Genomic DNA, 19,777 nt, shown 5'->3' on the forward strand with positions numbered 1-19,777 from the left:
ACCTCAGTTTTCTTCCGATGTCCTATCAAGATCCCAAGTTTTTGCCCTATAGGTTATTGCCGGGAGTGTGCATTGGTTGTATACATTTTCTATTTAGTGACAGAGGCCGACTAGTGGTCATTATCTCAGCGTATTTGTCGAATGAGCCCAGAGCCATCCTGCGCCTGTATCCCTTCTTTAGGTTTAACCTGCCGTGGTGGCTCACTGGCTAGGGTGATGTGCTGCTGAGCCGAAGGGCGCGTGTTTGATCCTGGCCGGGGTAGATGCTTTTCTGATGGAGGCAAAAAGCGAAAACGCCTATGTGTCGAGATTTCGGCGCACGTTGAAAATCTCCAGGTGGTCGAATCAATCAATCAATCAATCAATAAGTCAGTTGATCAATCAATCAGTCAGTCAGTGGGACAGTCAGTCGATCCTTCAGTTTTGAATCGGCACTCTCAACTTTGCCAAGATATATAGTTCTATTCATCCACATTTTCTGGTATTTCATTGCTGAGGCTCAATAAGACGTCTTCGCAGTTCTATTCAACGTTAGTTTTGGCTTACTCGGATGTATATTTAATTCTACGACTGAGCTTTCTGACTATAGTTCCTCAAGCATTTTTTTTGCAAAATCTTCTCCCGATTGTCTGCAGAAGATGACGGGATCTACAAATCAGAAGTGGCTCAAATATTTGCCGTTTATCCGTAAGACCGCAATCTTTCGGTTTAGCTTCTTGAATAGCCCTTCTAGATATGCTGTAAATAATTTATTTGAAGATGATGTCTTCTTGTCTACTCGGTTTCTGATCGAAAACATTTTTCTCTTCTTGTGGAGGATTATCCTGTCCGTACACCCACTGACTATCTGATGCAAGGTCTCCTCAGTTCCCTGGTTTTTCAGTGTTTCCAGTACTGCGGCAGTGTCTGTAGAATCAAGCAGGTTCATTATAATGCGCGTATTTTTTCCATTGCTTGATTGACTGCATGACTGTGATCAATTGTTAAGTAGCAGGTCCTCAATCTAGCTTGTTCTCTCGGTTGTTGGAAATGCACGCTGTTACTTACGTGGCAAACTAGTGCCTTTATAAACAGCTTGTTTACAACCCACAGTCTGCGACGTGCTTTTGTAGGGGTAAGCTGAGACCGGCTTCAATAAACCGACGCAAACAGAACGAAGCCAAGAAGCCAAAAGAAGCCAAGCCAAGAAGCCAAGAGACCTCCGGGAGTTACCAAATTCTGCCGGTTAGTTTTGTGTGGACATAGCAACAGCTTAACGCAAGCACACCGATGAACAATAATACCGACAGCTTGGCTGCTTACATAATGTGACATCTTCTGTCACACTACGCCACACATCAAATATTGTGGGACATCAAATAGTGAACCTGCTGTTTTTAATCCTTCCAGCAGCTTTTTCGATTTCACAGCTTACGGCTAAGTTTGGTTCCCATTGCTAATGACCGTAGTCGCCATTCATAGAGCCGCCCGAGCCTTTAGATGACATTGCACCCGAATAATAGTTGAGCTAGCGCGAAACGCTCTCATTTCATTGCGATCCCGCTATACCGGATGAGACCATTGTCCGCAACACCACTCAGATCACCTTCCCAAAATACCAGGAGCAGGTCAGCTACAACTGCGAGAAACCCGCTAGTGCTAACACGCCAACCCGGTTAGCGATATTGCTGGCCGCAACGCTCCTTTCGCGCAAGACTGCTCACTCCCGGGAGCAGATTGACTGTCCGCAGAGTGACTAATTTGGGACGCCCGTGCAGTAATTGCGCAGCGCGTATACGTCAGCGGTTGCTGCTGGTGCGGCGCAATTCGCTACGGTCCACCGCCGTCGCGGTCGCAGCGAGAGCAATTCCGCCCCCGGTGTTTTGCAAGAGTTGCGCGCAGAGGGGCTGGCCGGGGACGATTGCGCCATTGCCAGGCCGCCAGAGTTGCGTGCAGGGAATGGCCACGCCGTGAGAGTGGTAGCGCAGAGGTCCGTGCCCATGTATGCATACATGCATTCATGCACCTATGCGCATGCATGTGTTGTTTGAGAGGCCGGCATGCAACTGCCGGCAATTGCGCGTATGTATACATGTATAGTAGAGTCTGTATGTATGTATGTATGTATGTATGTATGTATGTATGTATGTATGTATGTATGTATGTATGTATGTATGTATGTATGTATGTATGTATGTATGTATGTATGTATGTATGTATGTATGTATGTATGTGGCGAATCAGAATTGGAAATGAGGGGCTCGTTGAAATAAGACAGAAATAAGAGTTGGCAGTCAAGAAAACCTCGGAAAGCAAAGGGGAGGATGTGGTAGGTCATTGAAACAGATAAAGAATTTGGAAAGAAAGAAAAAAAGTGGAGAAAAAATGTATGTATGTATGTATGTATGTATGTATGTATGTATGTATGTATGTATGTATGTATGTATGTATGTATGTATGTATGTATGTATGTATGTATGTATGTATGTATGTATGTATGTATGTATGTATGTACGTATGTATGAAGAGTAATTGATTGAACAATTGATTGATCAACGACCAGGCGAAACTGTTGGAGGTAGTGACTTGAAATTCGAAACGTGGGGAGTACATTTCATCATCGTGTACATGCTCAGCAAGGCTCAGTTTTTGTAAATTCTATACTCCCCCCTGGGGAAGTATTTTTAACGGGTTTATTTGACCAGACGACTTGAACGGGCATGAACCCGGCCGGTGGAAGTCTCTACCTGGCCTGCCTGAACGGCCAATGGAATAAAAAAAGGACCCCGGTCAAAAACTTGCTCTGTGAGCAACTATTATGAAAGATCGGGCAGCTCGTGGGCGACGGAAGTCCACCCATTTCAGGCAGCTCTAAAGGCTCACTTAGAGGCATGCTCTGAGCATCGATACTTCGGCTTATACAATAATGAAACACGGGCTTTTCGCAATAAACACGTTTACTCTCTCTCTCACACACACGGGCTGGCCAATAGCTGCTACTTTGCACAGACCGCGCCGCAGCGAATTTTATGAAACCCGACTGGCGGCGCCCATCGAGTGGGTCCGGAATGTGGGAAAAATACAATGCGACGCTGTTCTTAACAAAAAAAAAAAAAAAAAAAAAGAAGTAGGAAGTAAGTTCCAGAAATTGTGACATGGTTGTATGGTAATAAAATTGTGTGGAAATGAAGGATGAACGAAATCAGTCAGCAACATCACGTTTGCCTTGATCAATTGAGCAGCCTCCTGAATTTGGGCAAGGATTGCCTATGAAACCAATATGAAACTCTATGAAAAAACTAAAAAATAAAAACAAATGTAATAGCTTATAGTGTAGGGATAATAAATACGTAAAAGATTGTGCATTTGGCGGTGATTTTTGAAATACCAATTTTTCTTTGAACCTGAACGCGCTCTAGACGACTGTGGGGGCCGGCACGAAGTGCCCCCTCTATCTGAAGAAGCTACGCCGAGTGGTGCCACCGAGCAAATATTGCATGCACTTTCATGCGAGAGCAATCACTGTCCTATCGAGAGGAAAAGACGGCGGCGGCGTCTGCTGCGTCGGAAGCAGCGAAACGGCTTCCAAACCCACGTGACTGCTAAGCGTTCAGATCGGTTCCTACTAATAGAACACAACCACCACGCCGAAAGCAGGGCCTGAGCAGGGGAAAGCTACGCAGAAAGTGGAGAGTGCAGCGGTAGCGGCGTACTGCGCCCGGCGGCATCGATACGTCATCAAGCGCTTTCGCGCTGGCCGCATCCAGCGCCTCAACAGTCACCAGTGAGCCAGGCCGCTTTGCGCGGCAGTAGAATTCTCAGCAATGTTTCCAAATGCTTCGGTCTGAAGCCCACGTGCTAACGTCGAAACTCTAGAAAATACCCCCTCTCCAGCTTAATCGCAAAATTTGAACGAAAAAAAAAAAACATTGCAGCTATTTTTTAATAAGGGTGTTTCAATGTTAGCAAAATTGTACGCTCGCCAGAATGTTGCGTGGCCGAATACGCATTCACTGATGTCACGCTCTCATGGTGCGATTGGCCACTTTGGGAAGTACAAGGCGGCAACCAATAGCGAAATGGCACTGCACGTGGACCGCTTTGTGAATGTGGAACGCGGTTCGTAAGTGAGCATCGAAATGGCGAGCCAGATGGAACCCCACGTGGCATCGGTCTTGGCCGCGATGGTGTCGACTCTAGCGCGAGACACATGGATCAGTGGTGCATGCGATTCGCGTGCGACTGATCGTTACGACGGCCGCCACAACTAGTCGTGCGCGTGAATTTGAGGCACATGATCCGATGCGCGCGTGCGATGCGTCGTCGGGGCCGCTCCGCCCGCTGTTTGTGCTCCATGGTCGCCTCCCTGTTTAGGCGCCCTCAGGCCGATTTGGATATGTGCAAGAAAAATCTGAGCAGGAAAAGAAAACATTTATCAACTTGAGAGAGAGAGAGAGAGAGAGAGAGAGAGAGAGAGAGAGAGAGAGAGAGAGAGAGAGAGAGAGAGAGAGAGAGAGAGAGAGAGAACTCTTTATTAGTGAAGAAACCGAGAGGTTTGCCGGAATCGTAACACCGACATGCTAATCGGCGGGTTAACGGGTAGAGGAGGGTAGAAAATGCCCTATAGATAACAGGGCAGAAGAAACACAAGAAAAGAAGACAAGCAGGCATCATGGAGCTTGTGCGAAAATTAATAGTGCTATTACTTTACACATTGCATTTTTATATGTTCAGTACAGCGGTGTGGGAACATTTAGCACCCTTGATTCCGCTCGTCCATACGGTAGGTACCGTTGGCAACATGTGTCTACCAGGCGGAGAGCGCACGGGTCGGCGGCGACTGCGGCGGCGGAGAGCTGCTCCCAACAGAATACTCGAAGTTGCCCCTGGCGCGTCCTCGGGGCTCTGCAAGAAACTTTCTCCGGGAAGACACCTTCGGGCTCTCATTGGCTGTGGCCGCACGACGATCGCAACGATGGTATGACTGCATCTGGCTTGCCAGTCGCACGTGGTGAGCCTCCTCCGACCAGCGAACGACGCCAAAGCCGGTCCTAACGATCAGTCGTAACGATCAGTCGCATGCGAATCGCATGCACCAGTCGTCCATGTGTCTCGCGCTTCTCTACACTCACCATGACAGCTACAACAAAGGCCTCCGACGTTCGTCCGTTAGAGTACCTTGCGTAAACTCCCCCCTGGCTGAGTCGTTGCGGAAATGTGTTTTGCTCTGAGCCGATGCCCCGGGCACTAATGCGCCCATCAACCTCGGAACAATGTCTCCTATGCGAGAATAAATGCTTACTAAACACTTGGCCTAGCCTTAGTCGCGCTGAGTAGACGACGGCTTTGGGAAGGATGGCGACGGCTTTGGACGGCTTTCGTCTCCGTGTATTTTTTTTTTTTTCTGCGCCATATATCACCACTTTGGAAAGGAGTTGCTTCATCCCTTCTTGGCCACTGAAGAGATGTCCGGCCGTCTCCGCTTGCCTGTTCTTCGGCGGGTGAGCCTGACGCCGCAGAATAAAACAAATGCTACGTGCGCATATACATATAAAGTCCCAACCCATCGCATCGCAAGCTGGCAGTTCAGCGGCCTCACGGCAAACAAGGGCCAACTAAGCCGGAATCGGCTTGCACAAATGGAGGCAACATGATTTGGTGTAGTTGCAGATGTCGCGGCCACAGGAGGCGCTGTTTTGTTTTCTTAGGCATTTTGCAATCGGCAGATGTACACCCGCGCTTCCACGAAGGTAAGCGCAAGCATTTGCGTTTGGGCGTGAGCAGGCGTTACCAGTCGCTCTTACTTTTGCCTCTTCACAACCCTCCCACCGCAACGCCCCCCCCCCCTCCCCCGCTTTGCAAATCTTATTTGCAGCAATCAGAATTCGTCATCGAAGGTTGACAACGATATAACAGAAAGCGGTGCTTTTTACAGCCAAGCTGTATACCTCTACTCCCCAACTGTTTCATCTTCGTGGGCAAAAACACCGAGGCCTAAGACGCCGAGCGCATGCGTCGGGCTAATCATGCATCCAACAGACAGCTGAAAATTGGTTTAAGAAAACCACAAAAAAAGTGTCAAAACCACCTTATGGGTGATAAGGCGCCTGTAAACAATGAGACCTCCCCATGTGTTCCTAATAAGGATTATGTTTGCAGGTTATCTTTGAAAGCTAGGCAGGACTAGTGTCACTAAATAGAGCAGTTCTTTCCCAAGACGTCGAGCGCACGCGTCAGGCTAGGCTGGACCCAGCATTGGCCGCCAGAGAAGCCGAGCGTAGTGTCAATAGATAAGATATTGGAGTACCGCTACTGAGGCACGCAAGTCGGCAACGGCAGCGATTTCGGTGTTTATCGGTGTTGTGAGATTGCCGCATCTACGGCCTCGCCGTTGAATTCGACCGGGTCGTTTATTTACAACACTACCGAAGAGGCAGCAAAACGGCATCTTTAGACATACTTCTGCATGCTGCTGAACTGCTGTCACACGCGTTGTCTTTGATTCACGTTGAACGACGTCAGTCGCGAGCACCCGAAGAGCAGGAGGACAAGTTATCCTACCAGAGTTGACCGACCAAAACGCATAAACAACGAATGGCGGCGCCCATGAACCGTCGCAGTGTAAACAAATGTAACGTAATGCGAAATGACCAGTGATCATGGCGGCGGCACGGAACAAAAGAAGAAAAAAGGGCTGATAGGTACTCTGTACCCTTATCTAGTGACACTAGCAGAACGCAAGCGACAAGCCCGCCGAGGCGACGAGAAACATTTCATATCCTCCTTCATCACATGGCTACAACAGCTTTACTGGACATTGACTTTCGCGGGGCGGGATGGCGACCAATTTTTAAACATGACAGTATTTCTTGGGCTTATAAAACGGAGAAATTTTGGTCTGTCTGTCTGTCTGTCTGACTGTGACTCGATTCAGCCACCCGGCCAAAGTGAAATAATATCTGCGCAGTAGTCTTATCTACTCAAATATAAACGTCTTAGTCCGGTTTCAGTGTTCATACTTGTCAACATTGTTGAACAAGAACAAAACATTACGCAAATATACGGCAAGAGGTCAATACATAAATGCTATTTGCAGTGTTCTTTTAATAAAAAAATTCATGAATGCTTGGTTTTTGCGATAGCAAATGAAATGCTACACCAATGGAAGAAAACCGTCGCCTGCTGTTGCCAGCGCTACCTCCTGGCGGCATTTAAGCAATCAAACGGCAACAGCAACGAAAGGTTCCACTAGATTGGGTTCCGCTTGGAACGCTCGTGCAGTAGGGCATCGTAGTACTATAAATGTTGTACGGTGCCTCAATTCACGCGCTTCTCCGCCGTACGGCAGCGCTGGCATCGAGACTCCTGACTTGGAGCCGTTGAACGCGGTAAATTTAAATTGACTTGAGCAAACCTGTTATCTTGTGAGGAACGAGACGGGAGAGGAATAGCATGAGAGGTGAGCGGGTAAGAGAAGGGAGACCTTTACTTGACAGGGGCGCCAGTCGACTATCGTCTTTCGGTGACATTTGCAACTACAGGAGCAGATACGCGGCGATTCTTTTTAGGTTTATTTTTGTGTTTATGTGCTTGTAGGGAAGCTGCTAATTATGGTTCGCTGAATTTTGGCCAGCGTTTAAACGACGTCGAATGCAGCTCTGCCTTTCCGTCATGCGGCCCCGGAATACCCGCTATAGGCGTTTCGTCAATGAAAACGTCATTTGAAAGGCAGTGTGCAAGGCATAGCTAAGGTTTACTCACGCTATTTCAACGAAGATGCAAGCACACAGAATAAGCCAACAGGGCGTCCTGGATACCTGGCGACTGCGGCTATGCAGGGTGAGGCCAGCGTTAAACCCGCATGCCTTCCTCCAGCTGTGCCAAGCAGTCCTGCTGGCTTCATAGCAACGATGGCTCCATTGCTATGAAGCTACATGGCACGTCATGGCCATTGGGAAAGCCAGGTCAACGCATTCCCACAATCGCAGCGAAGAGGAATTTAGGTGCCGTTTCGCGGCTACACACAGCATCGATGATCGCTTGCATGATGTTACTCAACCATCGTAGACGGCTTAAAGCACATTACCTCAAACTTAAATTGTTGGAAGCTATAATGCAGTTGTGAAGAAGCAAACACGCCATCAAAGTTTAGTTTTCTTCTTTGACCCCATCCGCACAGGAACCCTGGGGTACTGTCTGTCAGTCCAAGTGCAGCATCGGCCCGAAGGCTGTGTGGTCTCCCATGGGGTCGCTTATGTAACGTCCTCGTCTCCCTCTCAAGGTTTCTTGATGGGCGTCGTAAATTGCAGTTCCCCCTTTTCTTGCTTCCATTCCTGATATCTGCGTTTTCCTTTTTACGAGCCAGTGTCGTTAGATGGCAAAAAAAAAAACAAAAGAACAGGGGGTGCCACATTAGCAGGCTGCAGTGACGGTGGTGGCACGGCGAGTTTCCGGACAGCCTTGTTGATGGAGACCGCAGCGGCCGGGCGAGAAATCGACCGCCGCTACGTGCTGGGTTTGTTTCCGCTTGTGCGCATTCTTTCTTCGCGTGGGCTAGCAACTACACTGCTCTCCCCCCCCCCCCCCCCCCCTCCCCCCGCCAACCTCCTCACCCGTGATATTTTTCGGTACGCCCGCCGCTATCGGGAGCGGCGGGCGTACCACCCTCCCACACCTCATGTCAGGTCGTTCCCTTTGCCTTGGTTCTTCTTTTTCGTCTTCCCGTGAGGCTGATGCTTCTAGGCGCATTGCGAGATGTCTCCTCTTTCCTGCGTTGCCATTTCGAAATATCGCCGCTCTCACTTTGGTCGAACTTTGTAAGCAAATTTGGCGAGATTTTGTTTTTCTTTTGGCGATATTTGGGCTAGTTTGCCTGGACGATTGGGCGGTTTGGGGTTGAATCATCCGGTAACCCTGACGCGGGGTACAAACTATAGGTAGAAGTTCCGCATCATGGATTTGTGGGCGTCACTGTGAACTGCGAGGTTTGGAGGGCGAAGCAAATCACTACGCTGAACTCAAAATTTGCAAGCTTTGTGCAGGTCCTTTGCTTCATGCCGGGAATGCTATTGAGTCCTTCTGAAAGCCCTTACCGAATTTCGAGCTTGCGCGCTTCGTGTTGGTGCACTAAGGAAAGTCAGCGAGAAAAGGTTCCACGAATATGCCCGGACCTTCCGCGATGTACCTCTGCTTTGGGTATGATTTTCAATCACGTCTCTATCCAATAGGCGCACTTCTTTTGCGCTAACCACTTCCTACCTTCCCCCGGTAAGACGTGTACAATACTCCTTGTGGACTGGCTTCACTCTGACTCCCACCACAGCAGGTTCCATCTGCCAAGCCTCGCGATGCTCTTCGGCTGGGCGTAGCCTTCCTATCATCGGTGATGCTAGTGAGTTCGACTGTGCATGATCTCCAGACCATTCCTTGTGTTCTCTAGACTTCCTACGCTACGCGAACCCGCGGAAAAGCTAGCCACATCTTTTTCCCGTTTAGACGGTCGGGTCATGTTGTCCGGGGAGGTCCAGCTGGGTCTCCGGCCAGACCCGCGACGTGCACAGGGGGCTTTCAAAGCAGTCCTGATGTTTATGCGAGGCAGCTGTTTGACAGCCAGATTGTAGCTCAGACCCTGTATTAGCGAACTGATGCGTATAAACTTCACATAGTACAGGCATTCATACTCGCTATATTGACATCCCTTCGTCTCTCCTACATCTTCTTCATCCGTGTCATCCTGTACTCACGCTACTTTTCCCTTTCCCTTGCTCCACCCCAGAGTTTACGCCATCAAGATTTCACGATATAAATTGCCACTTTTTCTCTGCACGCAATTTTCAGGACAAACGGTGGCCATGAAAATGAAACCAATATTCATGTAAAATAAGAAATGAAGCTTTCATATCCAAACATGCCGCATAATTCTTCTAATCAGTAATTCTTCGTAGTATTGCTGTTTCAAAATTTATTTTCATCCAAGAAGCAGTTTAAACAGACTTCGTAATAAATCAAACAAAAGTAATTAACCCGAAGTTCTGATAGGCAACCAAAAAAGCGGCACCCAAAAAGGAACGCTAGAAAATTGGCGCTAAAAATCCAGTCAGAGTTTATTAAGAAAAATTAAAACCCCTTTCTTAAATGAAAGATGATTAAAAAACGCGAAGCTTTCTCCCATGCAATGAAATCTAAACCGCTTCGACCGTGTTTTTTTTTTAATATTATTAGCGCGAGGGACCCAGGCCCACACGAGAAGTGTCTTTTTTTTATTTTTTCATGGGGCGCTTGATGTGCCTTCGCTTATCATCATCATATTTTTGTGACACCCGTTGTGTGAAGTTGGCTTCCCTGCAGTCCGTTTTGGCCCGGCTTCTGACGCCATCAGTGGGGCATAGAAAGCTTCGCTTTAAAATGGTTCGAATATAAAAAGAAGAGCAAAGTCTGGCGTCGGCCACTTCGCTGCGATGCGCAGTCACCTACCGGAGATACCGAGCCCATAAAGGTGTAATGAGGGCAAAATAAACTTTGTACAATTTGTACGACTCAACCTTTGGTGAACCACCCACCTTCATTGCAACCTGAAAAAGTATTAAAAATTATTGAAAAAAGTATTGAAAACAAAAGAAGCATTGAAGGACAATCAGTTTTCATCGCGATGAATTCCGACACACTGCTATAATTCTGTGCACATTTCTTTTCATGAATTTTCGCCGCTCGACCCTCCTTACGTTGCGCCCTTCGTCGCATTCTGGAGTCATCCAGAAAGCGGGTTTGGCAAAAATCTTGCACTAGCCTCTTCAATACTCGTCTTCTATCGTTTGATTGTCGGCCTACCAGCATGCAGTGTATATTTTTTTAACGGTGCACACTTGTTTTCATCATTGAAGAACATTAGCCAAACTTCATGCTGCGAATAGTTCGCACCCGCTTCGTCGTATTTCATTATATTCTTTGTGATGCGATGCGAGTGCAGTTCGAGGAATACGCACCCAATTTTCTCAACGTACACCAACATGGCTCCGAGTATTTGGAACCCTTCAAAGCTGTAGGCTTAACGACAACGCTCGTTGAAGCTAGATGCGTGGCCGGAATGTTTCGCTTTATCCGCTTTGTGTTTGCGCAAGGCGATTAAGTCGACAGAGTCGGCATCGGAAAGCAATGAATGCCGCCGTGTCGCGGGCCCTGAGTGACGCTTTCTATCGATCTTCAGGGCTTGGGGAAAATTCTCGTCGTGCCTTTCGTTTTGTTTTTCTTTTGACACTATGAAACCGCGTCACGTCTTGCATGGCCTTCACTTCGTAATCGCGAACCGTCATGGATTCTTTGCCGTTTGTTTTTGTGTGTGAGGGCGTGCGTGCGTCCGTACGTGCCTGAGTGTGTGTGTGTGTGAAGAGGGGGGGGGGGGTCTGCGTGTGTGCGTGTGCGTGTGTTTTTGGATATAGCTCATTCCATAGTTGGTCGCGGACTCACTTAGCCCTGTCGCCCATGCTTCTCCAGTTCCAGTTCGACGCACTATAGATATTAACAAAGCTGCATGCATACGAACGCCGCATCAAACAAGTAGCCTCTTTTGTGCAACCAATGGTGTAAGTCAGCGTCAATAGCTGGGACGAAAGAAGTAGTGCAGAAGCAGTGAGAAGGGAGAACGTAGATGGACGCCCCAACACAATACATGTGCAAGGGTTATATATATATATATATATATATATATATATATATATATATATATATATATATATATATATATATATATATATATATATATATATATATATATATATATATATATATATATATATACAGTAATCCCTCGTTATTACGAAATCGCTTTACTCGTATTTCGAAATTTCTTCTGGTACCAACACAAAGCATGTAATTTAGGCCGCATTACTCGAAGCGTACGAAGAGCTTAGCCCGCTTAGAGCGAAGTGGCGGAAGGAGGCGTCGCCGAGCGGCGGCTACCCAGCGGGGAGTCAGGCTGTCAACATGGCGGGTCAGGGCAATCTGGTGTTTTCCCGGCTATTTTCTCTAGCCGGTTATGTTCGATTTTCGCCATCCGACTTTAGATAAACGGTCCAAATGCGTGGTAGAGTCATTGAATTTTGTTCCTTGACATTGGTGAATGGCGTGGACGCGACGGTGCGCGAACAGCGACACTCGAACTGTAGAATTAGCAGTGTCGTCGACAACGGGGCACCGAAAAACTCGTTTTGCGAACTGCACGGATGCACACCTCGAAAAAAAATTGCGCAGTGACCCTGCAACGCCAATAGTGCAAAACGGGGCAGTTTTCATGATTGCGCTGTGCACCCACAATGGGCGGTTAATCATTTTTTTGAGCTCAACATACACAACCCCAGGCTCAAGCCACGACATTTCCGGCGCTTTCTAGCGCGAAACTCTCGTAGCGTTCGGTGACACTTGAACCCTCCCCCTATAAAAGTGGCCTTCCCCTCTTGATTCGCTTGCCAGTCTGCGAGTCACTTCTCTCGCTAGCCTTCAAGTGAACTCCTCGCCTCAATTGCTGCCAGTTTTGACGTCGCTGCTCCAAAGTTCCTCCGGCGTCGCCCGCTGTGTACAGTCACTTGGGCACTGACGGCGCGTGCCTTTGAACAAGGGAGTGCCTACGCTGGCTGTGAAGTAAAGTTGAATGCATTGCGGCAACCACAGCCTTATGCCATGCTTGGTCAATTTGGAGCAGGGGTTGCTCGCGCCCGGCAGGAATTTGAAACAGCCAACGCCCACTGACTTTCTTGCACCTAAATAAAGTTTTGTTTCAATAAATACACTGTGTCTTGATTCCTCGCAGCTGTGGCCCAATTAAAGCTCAAGTACTTCATCTTTTATCGAGTGGTCGCTTATATAAAAATACCGCTTCTAACAAAATTTTTCGTCGTCCCGCTGACTTCGTTATAACGAGGGATTACGGTATATATATATAAACGCACGAAATGCCCGGTTACTTGACCAAGGTGTCAGAATAAGAAAAAACGAATTTAGTGGCAGCGAACACTTTCAAATCGATCGCAAGAGGGGGCACCAACTCACCATATTTTTACGTGTTGGTTTAGATATGTCGACCGCTAAGACGAAAAAAAACACCTTTTATCCAGTGTGCCTAGTAAATATCCTAAATAAAAGCTCTTCAAGCGCCAAGAAATAAGCAAAATATCAATGTTTCTGAGAAAACATTTATGAACAGGACACATTTGAAAACGATCATGAAACCTACGGGAGAACTGCACTTTCGCATACGACGGCAGCGATGCGCGGATGCGCGCCGACGCGGTGCATCGACGTCCAGCGCGAGAATGCAGTGATGCATGCGGCGCTCGTAGTAGGAGCTTTGTTGGCCGGCTGTTCGAATTTGTCGAGTGTCATTCTTGCATAAATGAACATATCACAAAAACTGCCCCATTCGATTTCTCTTTCAACGCTATCGACTATGTAATTGAAACGTAACTGAAACGTTCTGGACACACACGCTAGTTACATGTTCTCATATCTCACGCATTTTCTCTCCCTCTCGAAGTGAGGAGTCAAAACGCGGAAAACGCAAAGCGAAATTCCATCGATCCTGAAGCAATTACACATTACATGGTTGCCAAAAAATTTATCTTCGGCGATTTTATTGCTTGGCTCAGTTTTCGTGGAACTCCCTGTGGGACCGACCTTTCCGGTACGACGTCAACGTGTGCGTAAAATGCAAGAAGCGTTGATCGTCCCTATAGACGAGTTGTAGCCGTATTTCAAGTGAACACTCGACACGTCATTTCGAACATGCTGCATCCTCATTTCACTAAATACTCACGGGTGTTTGTATAGCGTGGCGATAGTTGTTGCTGTAATGTCAAGGACTCAAAACAGTTCGGGGTACACGATCCGATTCATTGACCAAGTGGCATCCATTGAGCGTAGTTCCTGCAGTATACTGAGGTATGCCCTTCGTAAACCGGCTCAAACGTTGTCTGCTCGTTCCGCCAATGTCGCTCGTAGGCGAGCCTCGCCTGCCACAGGGGAAATCGTCAAGACACGTCGTGGCACGAGGTGAGAATGGGGTTGAGGTGTTTGTGTACTATACTTCAACGTGCAGGGCAGCAACCAAGCGAGCAACAAATTAACCGAGCTCTACGTGGATTTCCTAGGGCGGCGAACTCGCGGGACATATCGGGGAGGGTTATAGTACCGCCCCGCTAGGGACAGCGAGATGGTAGGTGGGGCTGCCACACGTGCCGCCTGTTTTTCATTAAAATCCTCGCAAATTGAAAGCATTTTTTTCTTCGCATCCTTAACGGGAGACACGAAACGTCAGTAATTATTCTTGAAATTCATAGCAGGTTGTAGTTTACTGGAAAGTCGTGTGGCACCAGGTAGGGACAACATTGTCGCGGGATTGGTAAAAACGTTTAGCCAAAGCCTTGAGCGGCTGCGACACATGGTTGTGTGACTCGAAGGAGATAGAGTAAGAATAACAGATCGGCCATATTCCACCATTTTATTCCAGTTCTATATTCTACAACTCTTTGATATTCCACAACGATATTCTACAAACTCTTGCTGCTGCACTACCTTAAGGAAAGGTAGTGCAGCAGCAACAGTTTGTGGAATATCGTTTTGCAAAGCCTCTACTATTTCTGCGAGTGAAGGCACACCTTTCCTTGGTCTAAGACAGTACTCTCCGTCGATAGTCCTCAACAGAGTGAACATGGACGATGGCATAGACGCTTCCTCCATTGGTGTTCCCGCGTTTCTATACCTCAGGTGCGAGTTACGCGCCTTAATTAGGCTTGCGCTATCTATTGAATCGCCGTATGCGGTTAAACGTGGGTGTAAGGAAATTGATAAAAATTCAGAATTTTTCGTTACACGCAGGTTTTCGTTACATGCAGGTTTCCAGTTAAGGCTCCCGTAAATGAAGCAGAAACTAAATCAAAATGCTAGACATCATAGATAGTGACGAGCTTTAAGAATTTATTTCACGGTGAAAAAATGCGTGCTCCGCGCCATCTGCTTTCCCGCGAAGTCAGTACAGGGCACTCCAAAGAATCAAGGTCGCTTACCCCTGAATTCGCAAATGTAACTTAATTACCAATTTCGTATTTTGACACTCTTCGGTGCCTTAAGCAGTTTCAAGGACCAAAGGTATCCAGAAATGGTGCCTTTGCGCGAACTTGATGCTCCGTGCCACACTCAGACTTTTTGTGAGGGTGCTAGCTGGGATAGTGTACCGGACTACAACGTTCACCATCTTTCTTGCCGGCGTAGACGGCATCTGAAACTACGAGCTTGTCTTGAATAGACAAAATTTTTCCTTTTCTGGCAGCAGAACTCATCACCGACAAATCTATACCCCAGAAAGCAGTGGGTACGTGCGACTACACATCAACAGGCGGACCTATCGCTTAACCGGCACAGCACTCACACATGAAGACGCACGGTAGTTTGTAGGGCGGGTGAAATGAGCTAAATCAGTGCATTTGTCCAGCCGATTGTTTAGAAAAAGTGCGAAATACCATGACTCATCAGCGTAGCGAATTCGTTACCTCAAGGTTAACCGTCGCAACGCCATAACACATGGGCTTCAGTGGGGCTGGCAATGGGGAATCGAAAAACTTCGTTAAATCCAGGAATTCGTTACATAAAGGTTCGTAACATCCAGGTTTAGCTGTACTGGAACCGCCCGCGAGGCAGCGCCGAAGTACGCGAAAAGCGCCGTCCAGTGAACGACCCACCACACACAATTTTGACGACAGCTTCTGGCCACACTGTTTGGTCACGCGGATCTTGCCGAATGCACAACATAATGAGTAAGTGATGCTAAAGCGTTAGAAATATACATTTCTACGTACTTGAAATCTACCTCAAGGAACCATGATTACAGGGTATGTACAGTCTTCGTCAAAATTTTTTACACCAAGCTGAAACGGCACAGGCCGCGGAAAATCCAATGTACAAGCTTGCATCCCGAGCGAGGCTGAAGGCTGGAACGTGTTACGCCGGAAAGCTGGAGAGAACACTTTTCTTTGTGACTGTCATATTTAAAGGCAAAACTTATTCTTTGAATTCTTTGTGGTCCAGTAGGCTTAGGTCTGTCCTAGATAATTTTGACAAAGGGTGTGCGTGTAAAATACATACGTAAAATACATTAAATGCAAGTCAATTGTGCAGAATACCAAAATTGTCCTCGTGAGCAGTGATGCGAGTGTAAAGCATCCTTTCCCCTCCTAAGGTTTCATTTACTGTCGACATTCCCATGTTTTCATCGACAGAAACAAAAATTTGGGTCGAGAGCTTAAAGTTTGTTTTACGACAAGGCAGACGTTGAAAGCAAAAGCACTGCATTTTCTTTTTCTTCAGAAAAGCGCTTCCATACACGCACGCTATGCCAGGTAACGCCATCAGGCTGAATCCCTTCCCTTTCCCCGTAAAGCTGCTCCAGAGATAAATGAATGTGTGTAGGGAAGGGACAGCCTCCGAAAATGAAAATCAAAACAAGATAGCCCGGCTGCGGAAGGGCTTATATGTTGACTTTTTTGTCACTCCTAATACCTTTTTCAGCGTTGCCTAGTGCGTGCTAAGCTCATCGCCGTCGCGGAAACCTGTTATTCGACAGTTAATGAACTTCAAGGCTTTTTTTTGAACGATGCAAGAATAAGAAATACAAGTCGGAACGTTTTAACTAACTAGTACTTCCCGCTAATTATAACAGAACGGGGCATAATGAAGTAAAACCGAAATTCTTCAGAATAAATATATAATGAACTTGTAATAATACGAAAGGCCACTTCGAAAATAATTAATTTGCGTAAAAGAAGAGAGCGCTGTCACCACATATTTTCGTTGGGCAGTACTTTGAACGGTAGCCTGAAACCAGAAATCTTAATATCCTTTGAGAAGTTAGGCAACAGGAACTTTATCCCATTATATATCTTTTTTATAGAACAAGATGGCTCTTACAGGAACGGGTGCGGTTTAATAATTCATTTCAAAAGACATTAAGGGAGCGGGAGTGCATTACTGGGCAAGAAGATAATTTTTGTGCTGAGAAGCATATCGAATCTTTTGAATTCTGGCTTCGTTAACTCCTACCTCTATGTCCAGAAAAACGTGCCTACCAAATGTGAATGCCGTAACACGGAACGCTTGGCAGTAGGGGACGTACTTTCAAGACAAGTCCGCCAATTAATTTATTTGATGCGTTACATCTAGCTTTCTTTTTTACTCTTTCGCATAATTATATTGCAGCAGTTTTTAATACAACCGTAATAGCGCCCTATAGCCGCAAATCGAAGTTTACAATGCATCTGGTTGGACGTGATTTACGGCAGACATTCGTTTTACATTGCCGACTTTGCGCGTGTGTGAAGGCAGTGACGAAATTAAACCCAACAGGTTTCGTCTACTCATGTTAAATAGTGTTAACTATGCCCACGAGATAAAAATCAGTATTAAATGACGGACAGCTGTATTGAATGGTGGTGTACTGCGTACCTTTTTCCCGTAACCGCGGCACCGACAAGCACATCCGGACTTCAATCGACGTCCGAGCCGGTTTCACGAAAGACCCAAGTCGTCATCTCCCGCCGCGTCGAGCGAAGGAGCGGCGACCGCTTTCACTGGCGCACACCTGAGAGCCCGGCGTTCGAATCTATCTCTCCGTGAGAACCCGGGCCCGGTGCGAAGGGTCGCAAAGGGGGCGTGGGAAGGGAAGAACCGAGACACGAGTTCACCAGCGCCGCCACTTCCGTAACCACCAATGTGGTGGAACCGTCCCCTTTTTACAAACCCCGCCGATTCGGGCGACACCTCTTGGTGGGATATTCGTGCAGACACCTTGACTGTACTGCTGGAGCACTCGCCAGAGTATTGAACTTTCCTCCCTACAGATGGCGCACCGATGGGCATCTCCCGAGCCTTCGAGCATGCCCCTGGAGATCGCGGCATCTATCGCGCCGTCCTGTTAGCCATGGTTCCACCACTTGGGGTTTTAGGGAACCCCGGACTGCGCGGCATGGTTCCTGAGGAGTGAAGAGCGTTGGGGGAGACGGAAGGATGTTTCGCGGCGCCCCCTGGAGTGTCTGGCAACAAGTAGCGCGAGAAGCAAGGGCTACGGCCGCGAAACTCTGGGGCGGCCACCAACGGTGCGTTTGGATCGATACGCCGAGGTGCTGCTGGATACTCCAGGCACGCTGCGCGGTATGCCGCTGTACGAAAGCTTTTGGGCTGCGGGGGGAAAGGGGGGGGGGTGCGCTCGGAAGTCGCGCAAAGCGCCGGCGACAACGACCGTACACGGCTCGTTGCAGAGGAAAGAGGGATCGAGAGGGACGCAGGGATTTTACGCCGAAAGTCTCTACCGCGCACATCTAGAAGCCCACATTAATATTCACCTGCAGCGGCGGTAACGAACAGAGCCCGAAAATGGGATACGCGGCAACCAGAGAGCTTTATAATTTTTCTTGTCAAGTGTCAAAACGTCACGCAGGGGAAGTGACAGAACGAAGCAGGAAAAGAGGGAGAGGAACGAGTGCATCGTCGCTAACAAAGATTGTTCCAGGCGTGGCCTATGCCTACGGTGCGCATTATCATTCTTAAACGCTGCGGTGGCTCTTAGACGATGCTTTGTTTGTTTACATGGACCGAAATGTGTGGAAATGTTTCTGGCCTCTCTAATAAGCTTCATACACCTCTTAATTTTCGTTTTCCAGAGAAACAAGCAATAAAACACTACAAAGTGAGAAACGGCAAGTGCTATACAGCTGGATCTTTTTGTTCTATGTTGTATATATGACGAAGTGTTAAAATGACAGCACAATGCCTATGTGTCATTTCCTCGTACGCGTGCGTAGCTTTTCATATAAAGCCCCCCCCCCCCCCCCCCCTCGGCAGCCCACATGACCTTAGGCACTGGGTGCATGGACCCACCGACAACTTCTGGACTTCACACGCGAAGCCAATTTGTTCGCGTACATTTGAACCCTGGTTGTCCCAGGACAAACTTTCACATAAAAAAAAAGTTATGGGCGAAAAATATTTTACATAATTTTTCCTCTAAATGAGAAAAACGAACTTAGCACTGTTCCGCAGGGTACAGTGCAGCCATCAAAATGTTTAACAGCGAAATTTGAACAGCGTGTCCGCAGTTCAAAATACCAAGAAACTGCGGAGCGCGCGCACGTGAACGCGAGGCGGACCTCGTGGCGACCGCCAGGCAGTTAAAACCAAGAAAATGCCGAGCGCTCGTGTGTGCGCGCCTCGCGACAACGGCCCAGCGCCCCCGGCACATGTTAGTCCCGCCAACGCTACCCTTTTCGAGAGTCAAGATTAGTAAAAAAAAAAAATTGGCCGCGTATCTGCTCCTTTCGCTGCAAATGTCGTCAAAAGACGATAGTCTTTACCGACTTTCGCTAAGTAAATGCCTCCCTTCGCTTCCCGCTCACCTCTCATGTTGTTCCTGTCGCGTCGCGCTCCTCCCAAGGTAAAGACGCCAAATGTTTGCTTAAATCATTTTAAATTTCCCGCGTTCCACTGCTCCAAACCGGGTTCCTCGATGCCAACGCTGCCGTACGGCGAAAACACGTGTGAATCGAGGCGCCCTAATTCAACGTTTATAGAACCGCGTTTCCCTAGTCCACGTGAGTTCCAAGCAGAACGTGGAAGCTATCTAGTGGAACCTTTCGTAAATCTTGCCACTTGATTTCTTCAAATGCCGCCAGAAGCTATATGGCGCGGGCGACAGCAGGCGACGGCGGAGTGATATTTTTTCTTCAGTTGATGACGTATTTAATCTCGCCATAATCAAACATGT

The 19,777-nt window shown here is 47.7% G+C and overlaps 1 protein-coding gene across 1 annotated transcript in view; it reads right to left on the reverse strand.

Annotated features, from left to right (window-relative positions):
* The window catches only part of LOC144174174 (uncharacterized), a 152,655-nt gene extending 135,050 nt beyond the window's left edge, over nucleotides 1-17,605 (reverse strand). The window contains exon 1 of the mRNA XM_077702688.1: nucleotides 17,464-17,605. The gene's annotated coding sequence lies outside the window, so the exon portion shown is untranslated. The remainder of the gene's footprint in view (nucleotides 1-17,463) is intronic.
* Between the last annotated feature and the right edge of the window lie 2,172 nt (nucleotides 17,606-19,777).

The sequence above is a fragment of the Haemaphysalis longicornis genome, unplaced genomic scaffold (assembly GCF_048455015.1).
Source record: "Haemaphysalis longicornis isolate Haplotype H1 unplaced genomic scaffold, Haemaphysalis longicornis Haplotype H1 scaffold_3, whole genome shotgun sequence".
NCBI lineage: Eukaryota > Metazoa > Arthropoda > Arachnida > Ixodida > Ixodidae > Haemaphysalis > Haemaphysalis longicornis.